At 41.9% G+C, this 6,654-nt stretch overlaps 1 protein-coding gene and 4 non-coding genes across 6 annotated transcripts in view; 1 reads left to right on the top strand and 4 right to left on the bottom strand.

The window, feature by feature from the left end:
* The window catches only part of si:dkey-220a11.5, a 765,979-nt gene that overhangs the window by 120,154 nt on the left and 639,171 nt on the right, over positions 1-6,654 (bottom strand). The gene's annotated exons all lie outside the window — the stretch shown is intronic.
* LOC141381532 (uncharacterized) overlaps positions 1-6,654 on the top strand; it is a 400,463-nt gene that overhangs the window by 195,088 nt on the left and 198,721 nt on the right. The gene's annotated exons all lie outside the window — the stretch shown is intronic.
* Positions 3,982-4,055, bottom strand: trnan-guu (transfer RNA asparagine (anticodon GUU)). The gene has a single exon. It is a non-coding gene; the product is annotated as a tRNA-Asn (tRNA).
* trnan-guu (transfer RNA asparagine (anticodon GUU)) lies at positions 4,899-4,971 on the bottom strand. The gene has a single exon. It is a non-coding gene; the product is annotated as a tRNA-Asn (tRNA).
* trnan-guu (transfer RNA asparagine (anticodon GUU)) lies at positions 5,141-5,214 on the bottom strand. Its single transcript has one exon. It is a non-coding gene; the product is annotated as a tRNA-Asn (tRNA).

Here is a 6,654-nt window from a genome sequence, read left to right as displayed (position 1 = left end):
TTCTCCTCTAAATCTTCTACTCCTTGGATGGATATTGAATCCTCTTTTATAAAATCTAAATTACCCTTTTATCTCTATCTTTACTCAGCAGACATTAAATCTCTCAGAAAAGACAAAAATATTATATCTTCTAACCCTATTCTAATTAATACAATTAATGTCTGGTATGATGTTAATAAGTATGTAGGTCAGTGCAATACCTTATCATGCCTTACTCCAATATGGGGAAACAAGTGTTTTAAACCAGCTAGATCTGACCCAGGGTTTAAAATGTGGTTTGACAAAGGGCTGCAAAAAATTGAAGATTTATATAAAGAAAACGATCTAATGTCTTTTGCAGAAATTGTAACACAATTTGATATTCCCAAAAAACATTTCTTTAAATTCCTTCAGTTAAGGAGCTATATTTCCTCTCATCAAGGTGCAAAGCTTACAAAAGGTACAGGAATTTTGGAAAGAGGTGGCTAGTTTCATTTTTGAAATGGTATCTGTAAAACTGCCCATGAAACCGGAAATGTTTATTTTGGGAATTATTTATGAAAATATTGATTGCCACAGCAGCACCCGTAAACTTATCGATATAAGTATACCCCAAGCAAAACGTCTAATAGCTTTGTACTGGAGGAAAATGGAAAGGCCATCTATTGTACAGTGGATCAATAATATGTCCTTCTGTTTAGCTATAGAAAAGATTTCATACATGTTAAAAGGCAAACTTACTGTTTTTGAGAAAATGTGGGCACCCTTTATATATGTTATTTCAAATTCAAATTTCAGAAATTTAATAAATGGAACAGGAAAAGACGAAATAAACTGACATTGACTAAGCATATCTAAATATTCCCCCTATTTCCAAAGAATTATTTAAACAAACCATCTGATGATCTGGTTCATGCCTTCTATAGATTATTTGTATTTTCAACAACTTCTTCCAATTGTTGTATCTAGGATAATCTGTTACTAACTCAAACACCCTGTGCGCCCCACCCCTTTTTTTTCTCATTTCCTTTTTATTTCTTTTATATGCTTTTTTTTGTTGTTGTATGCTTTTTATTATTTATTATTTATTTTATTGTTGTATTTTTTCCTCTAAATTGAAAAAAAAGATGTAAAATATGATTGTGATGTTACACTGTCATATTTGTATTACATCTCAATAAAAAGATTGTTCAAAAAAAAACTTATTTACATAACCATGTAAACCTAAACCTAACACATTCTCTGTTCTAACCTATATATATATATATATATATATATATATATATATATATATATATATATATATATATATATATATATATATATAGAGTAATTGGTCACACTTTACAATAAGGTTCATTAGTTAATGTTTCCTAATCCATTTACTAACATGAACAATGAACAATACATTTACTACAGTATTTGTTCATGTTAGTTAATGTTAGTTAATGAAAATACAGTTGTTCATTGTGCGTTCATGTTAACTCACGGTGCATTAAGGGTCTCATGCTGTACCGACTGAGCTAGCCGGGCTGATGCAAAGCCCTTTCAAGAGCTAGACACCGTTTTCAGTAATACCTTCCCTACCCGTGACAATCTTCTGCTAAATTCTGATTTCATCTTGTAACGCTGGACAGAATGTGGCCCAGGATATATGCCTAGTGCACGTGTTAGCAGTTGCAAGGCAGCAAAATGCCTAATTCGTCCATGGGTGGGCTTGAACGAGCAACGTTTCAGTTAGTAGCGAAACGCGCTAACCGATTGCGCCACAGAGACTTAGTAAAAGATCACCTACAGTGGTAGAAAGACAGAACTTTGTTTCAAAAGGTCTGCTATATGAACCCTTATGAAAGTTTGCTGAGAGAAAGAGATTGGCATCAGAAACGCCCAACGTGGGGCTCAAACCCATGACCTGAGATTAAGAGTCTCATGCTGTACCGACTGAGCTAGCCTAGCTGATGAAGTGCCACTTAAAGAGTTAGACACCGTTTACTGTAATATCTTCCCTACCCATGACAATCTTCTGCTAAATCCTGATTTCATCTTGTAACGCTGGACAGAATTTGGCCCTGGATATATGCCCAGTACACATGTTAGAAGTTGCAAGGCAGCAAAATGCCTAATTCATTCCTGGGTGGGCTTGAACCACCAACCTTTCAGTTAACAGCCGAACGCGCTAATCGGTTTCACCACAGAGACTTAGAGACATGTCACCTACAGAGGTAGAAAGGCGGAACTTTGTTTCAAAAGGTCTGCTATATGAACCCTAATGTAAGTTTGCTGAGAGAGGCAACAGAAACGCCCAACGTGGGGATCTAACCCACGACCCAGAGATTAAGAATCTCATGTTCTACCGACTGACCTAGCCGGGCGGATGAAAAGCTTTTTCAAGAGCTAGACACCGTTTTCAGTATTACCTCGTCTACCCATGACAATCTTCTGCTAAATCCTGATTTCATCTTGTAACGCTGGACAGAATGTGGCCCAGGATCTATGTCCAGTGCACGGTTTAGCAGTAGTAGAAAGGCGGAACTTTGTTTCAAAAGGTCTGCTATATGAACCCTAATGAAAGTTTGCTGAGAAAGAGAGAGAAAAGTAACAGAAACACCCAACGTGGGGCTCGAACCCACGACCCTGAGATTAAGAGTCTCATGCTCTACCGACTGAGCTAGCCGGGCTGATAAGAACCTTTTTCAAGAGCTAGACACCGTTTTCAGCAATACCTTCCCTACCTGTGACAATCTTCTGCTAAATCCTGATTTTATCTTGTAACGCTGGACAGAATGTGGCCCAGGATATATGCCCAGTGCACGTGTTAGCAGTTGCAAGGCAGCAAAATGCCTAATTCGTCCCTGGGTGGGCTTGAACCACCAACCGTTCAGTTAACAGCCGTACGCGCTAACCGATTGCGCCACAGAGACTTAGTAAAAGGTCACCTACAGTGGTAGAAAGGCGGAACTTTGTTTCAAATGGTCTGCTATATGAACCCTTATGAAAGTTTGCTGAGAGAGAGAGAGAGGCAACAGAAACGCCCAACGTGGGGATCTAACCCACGACCCTGAGATTAAGAGTCTCATGTTCTACCGACTGACCTAGCCGGGCTGATGAAAAGCTTTTTCAAGAGCTAGACACCGTTTTCAGTATTACCTCGCCTACCCGTGACAATCTTCTGCTAAATCCTGATTTTATCTTGTAACGCTGGACAGAATGTGGCCCAGGATCTATGTCCAGTGCACGGTTTAGCAGTAGTAGAAAGGCGGAACTTTGTTTCAAAAGGTCTGCTATATGAACCCTAATGAAAGTTTGCTGAGAAAAAGAGAGAAAAGTAACAGAAACGCCCAAGCTGGGGCTCGAACCCACGACCCTGAGATAAAGAGTCTCATGCTCTACCGACTGAGCTAGCTAGGCTGATAATAAGCGTTTCAGGAGCTAGACACCGTTTTTAGCGATACCTTCCCTACCCGTGACAATCTTCTGCTAAATCATGATTTCATCTTGTAACGCTGGACAGAATGTGGCCCAGGATATATGCCCAGTGCACGTGTTAGCAGTTGCAAGGCAGCAAAATGCCTAATTCATCCCTAGGTGGGCTTGAACCTCCAACCTTTCAGTTGACAGCCAAACTCGTTAACCAATTGCACCACAGAGACTTAGTGACACGTCACCTACAGTGGTAGAAAGGCGGAACTTTGTCTCAAAAGGTCTGCTATATGAACCCTAATGTAAGTTTGCTGAGAGAGAGAGAGAAAAGTAACAGAAACGCCCAACGTGGGGCTCAAACCCACGATCCTGAGATTAAGAGTCTCATGCTCTACCGACTGAGCTAGCCGGGCTGATAAGAAGCTTTTTCAAGAGCTAGACACCGTTTTCAGCAATACCTTCCCTACCTGTGACAATCTTCTGCTAAATCCTGATTTTATCTTGTAACGCTGGACAGAATGTGGCCCAGGATATATGCCCAGTGCACGTGTTAGCAGTTGCAAGGCAGCAAAATGCCTAATTCGTCCCTGGGTGGGCTTGAACCACCAACCTTTCAGTTAACAGCCGAACGCGCTAACCGATTGCGCCACAGAGACTTAGTAAAAGGCTACCTACAGTGGTAGAAAGGCGGAACTTTGTTTCAAATGGTCTGCTATATGAACCCTTATGAAAGTTTGCTGAGAGAGAGAGAGAGGCAACAGAAACGCCCAACGTGGGGATCTAACCCACGACCCTGAGATTAAGAGTCTCATGTTCTACCGACTGACCTAGCCGGGCTGATGAAAAGCTTTTTCAAGAGCTAGACACCGTTTTCAGTATTACCTCGCCTACCCATGACAATCTTCTGCTAAATCCTGATTTTATCTTGTAACGCTGGACAGAATGTGGCCCAGGATCTATGTCCAGTGCACGGTTTAGCAGTAGTAGAAAGGCGGAACTTTGTTTCAAAAGGTCTGCTATATGAACCCTAATGAAAGTTTGCTGAGAAAGAGAGAGAAAAGTAACAGAAACGCCCAAGCTGGGGCTCGAACCCACGACCCTGAGATAAAGAGTCTCATGCTCTACCGACTGAGCTAGCTAGGCTGATAATAAGTGTCTCAGGAGCTAGACACCGTTTTTAGCGATACCTTCCCTACCCGTGAAAATCTTCTGCTAAATCATGATTTCATCTTGTAACGCTGGACAGAATGTGGCCCAGGATATATGCCCAGTGCACGTGTTAGCAGTTGCAAGGCAGCAAAATGCCTAATTCGTCACTAGGTGGGCTTGAACCTCCAACCTTTCAGTTGACAGCCAAACTCGCTAACCAATTGCACCACAGAGACTTAGTGACACGTCACCTACAGTGGTAGAAAGGCGTAACTTTGTCTCAAAAGGTCTGCTATATGAACCCTAATGTAAGTTTGCAGAGAGAGAGAGAGAGAGAAAAGTAACAGAAACGCCCAACGTGGGGCTCAAACCCACGATCCTGAGATTAACAGTCTCATGCTCTACCGACTGAGCTAGCCGGGCTGATAAGAAGCTTTTTCAAGAGCTAGACACCGTTTTCAGCAATACCTTCCCTACCTGTGACAATCTTCTGCTAAATCCTGATTTTATCTTGTAACGCTGGACAGAATGTGGCCCAGGATATATGCCCAGTGCACGTGTTAGCAGTTGCAAGGCAGCAAAATGCCTAATTCGTCCCTGGGTGGGCTTGAACCACCAACCTTTCAGTTAACAGCCGAACGCGCTAACCGATTGCGCCACAGAGACTTAGTAAAAGGTTACCTACTGAAAGAAATATCCATGTAGTCACTCTCCAAATATTCTGTTTTGTAACTGTGTCTTATCTTATTGTAAGTTGTCCCTGTACTAGACGCCTTGACGTTGCGCCTTGACATTCTTGAGCACTGGATAAAATTGTTCTGCCTAACTGAGCTGAATATTTGCACGTATTCATAACCCATGTAACCCTGAGTATGATGTATAAAAGCTGGGAATACCCCAGACTTCTTTAGAAGAGAGCAATAAACTGTTGGATTCACATCTCTCAGTTGTTGTTGCCTTCCTGGAGCTCCAGCTTACTGAGGAAACACACAGACGATCTGCAATTTATCCCAACAACTTGGTGACCCCCGACGTGATGAAGCTGATCAGGTAAGACATGAATTTGGCTTTGACTACCTGATTAGTTTCATCACTGAACTGAGTGTTCAGGAAGCTGGCAAGACATGAATTTGGTTTGACTGCCTGATAAGCTTCATTACTGAACTGAGTAATCCTTGGCTGGGATTTTCCCTGAAAAGCCAAGAAGAGCGCGCTATACAAAAGTAAAACGATCATTCTGTGTGTTTTCTAGTAAGTATTTACTAACATGGATGGTTCATACCCCAAGCCTGAGATAAGGGAAGGCCCTAAAGATTGGATGTATCGATGTGGGTGGGGATATTACACTAATCCATGGTTAGATAATCTAGCAGGGTGGACTGAGGCACAAGCGATGCGTCCCTACCCTAGAGGTGGGTCATTTGACCCCCATGTGCTAAAACGGGCTCACAAATTAATTTATGAAAGTGAAGGAGATCCCGAATGGGACCATGATTATATGAGAAAGGGTTATGAAATCTGGATGAAGATGATGAGTGTGTGGAATGATAAACAAAATATTAACCTACCAAAAGAGGTAAAGAAATTAATTCCGAAGCCTCTTACAGGCTCAGCATCAAAGATTGAGGTAAAAAGAAAGGAGACACCCAAAGTGCCTCCAGCCCCTGTTGTTACTGTTCCCTCAGTTACAGTTACTGTTCCTACTCCTACCCTCTCCTCCCCCATTCCTGATGAGGGGCAAGCAAAGGCACATCAGAGGATGCCTCTGTATCCTGTACAAGAATTAGAGGGGCTTCACACAGAGAAACCAGACCAAGGGGATAATCAGGCTTTCCTATGGGTCTCAAAGAAAGGGGGACATGCTGAAGTAACCCCTCCCTCCGCAACACAGCTCAAGGATGTCATTTCACTGCTTCCTGATATGAGCAGGCCAGTAGAATTTGTAGAAACTATGATACGTGTCTCTAGAAATGCACAGCTTACAGGAGCTGATTATAAATTTATATTGATGAACAAAATGGGGTCTCAATATGATGAGACAGCCCTCATTGATGCTGTTCCTTGCTTGTGCTCTAAAAATGATGAGGTTAAACTACAACCCCAGCA

The sequence above is a fragment of the Danio rerio genome, chromosome 4 (genome assembly GCF_052040795.2).
Source record: "Danio rerio strain M-AB ecotype USA chromosome 4, GRCz13ab, whole genome shotgun sequence".
Taxonomy (NCBI): domain Eukaryota; kingdom Metazoa; phylum Chordata; class Actinopteri; order Cypriniformes; family Danionidae; genus Danio; species Danio rerio.
Note: the sequence above shows the minus strand (reverse complement) of the source record. Positions and strands in the feature narration are given on the sequence as shown.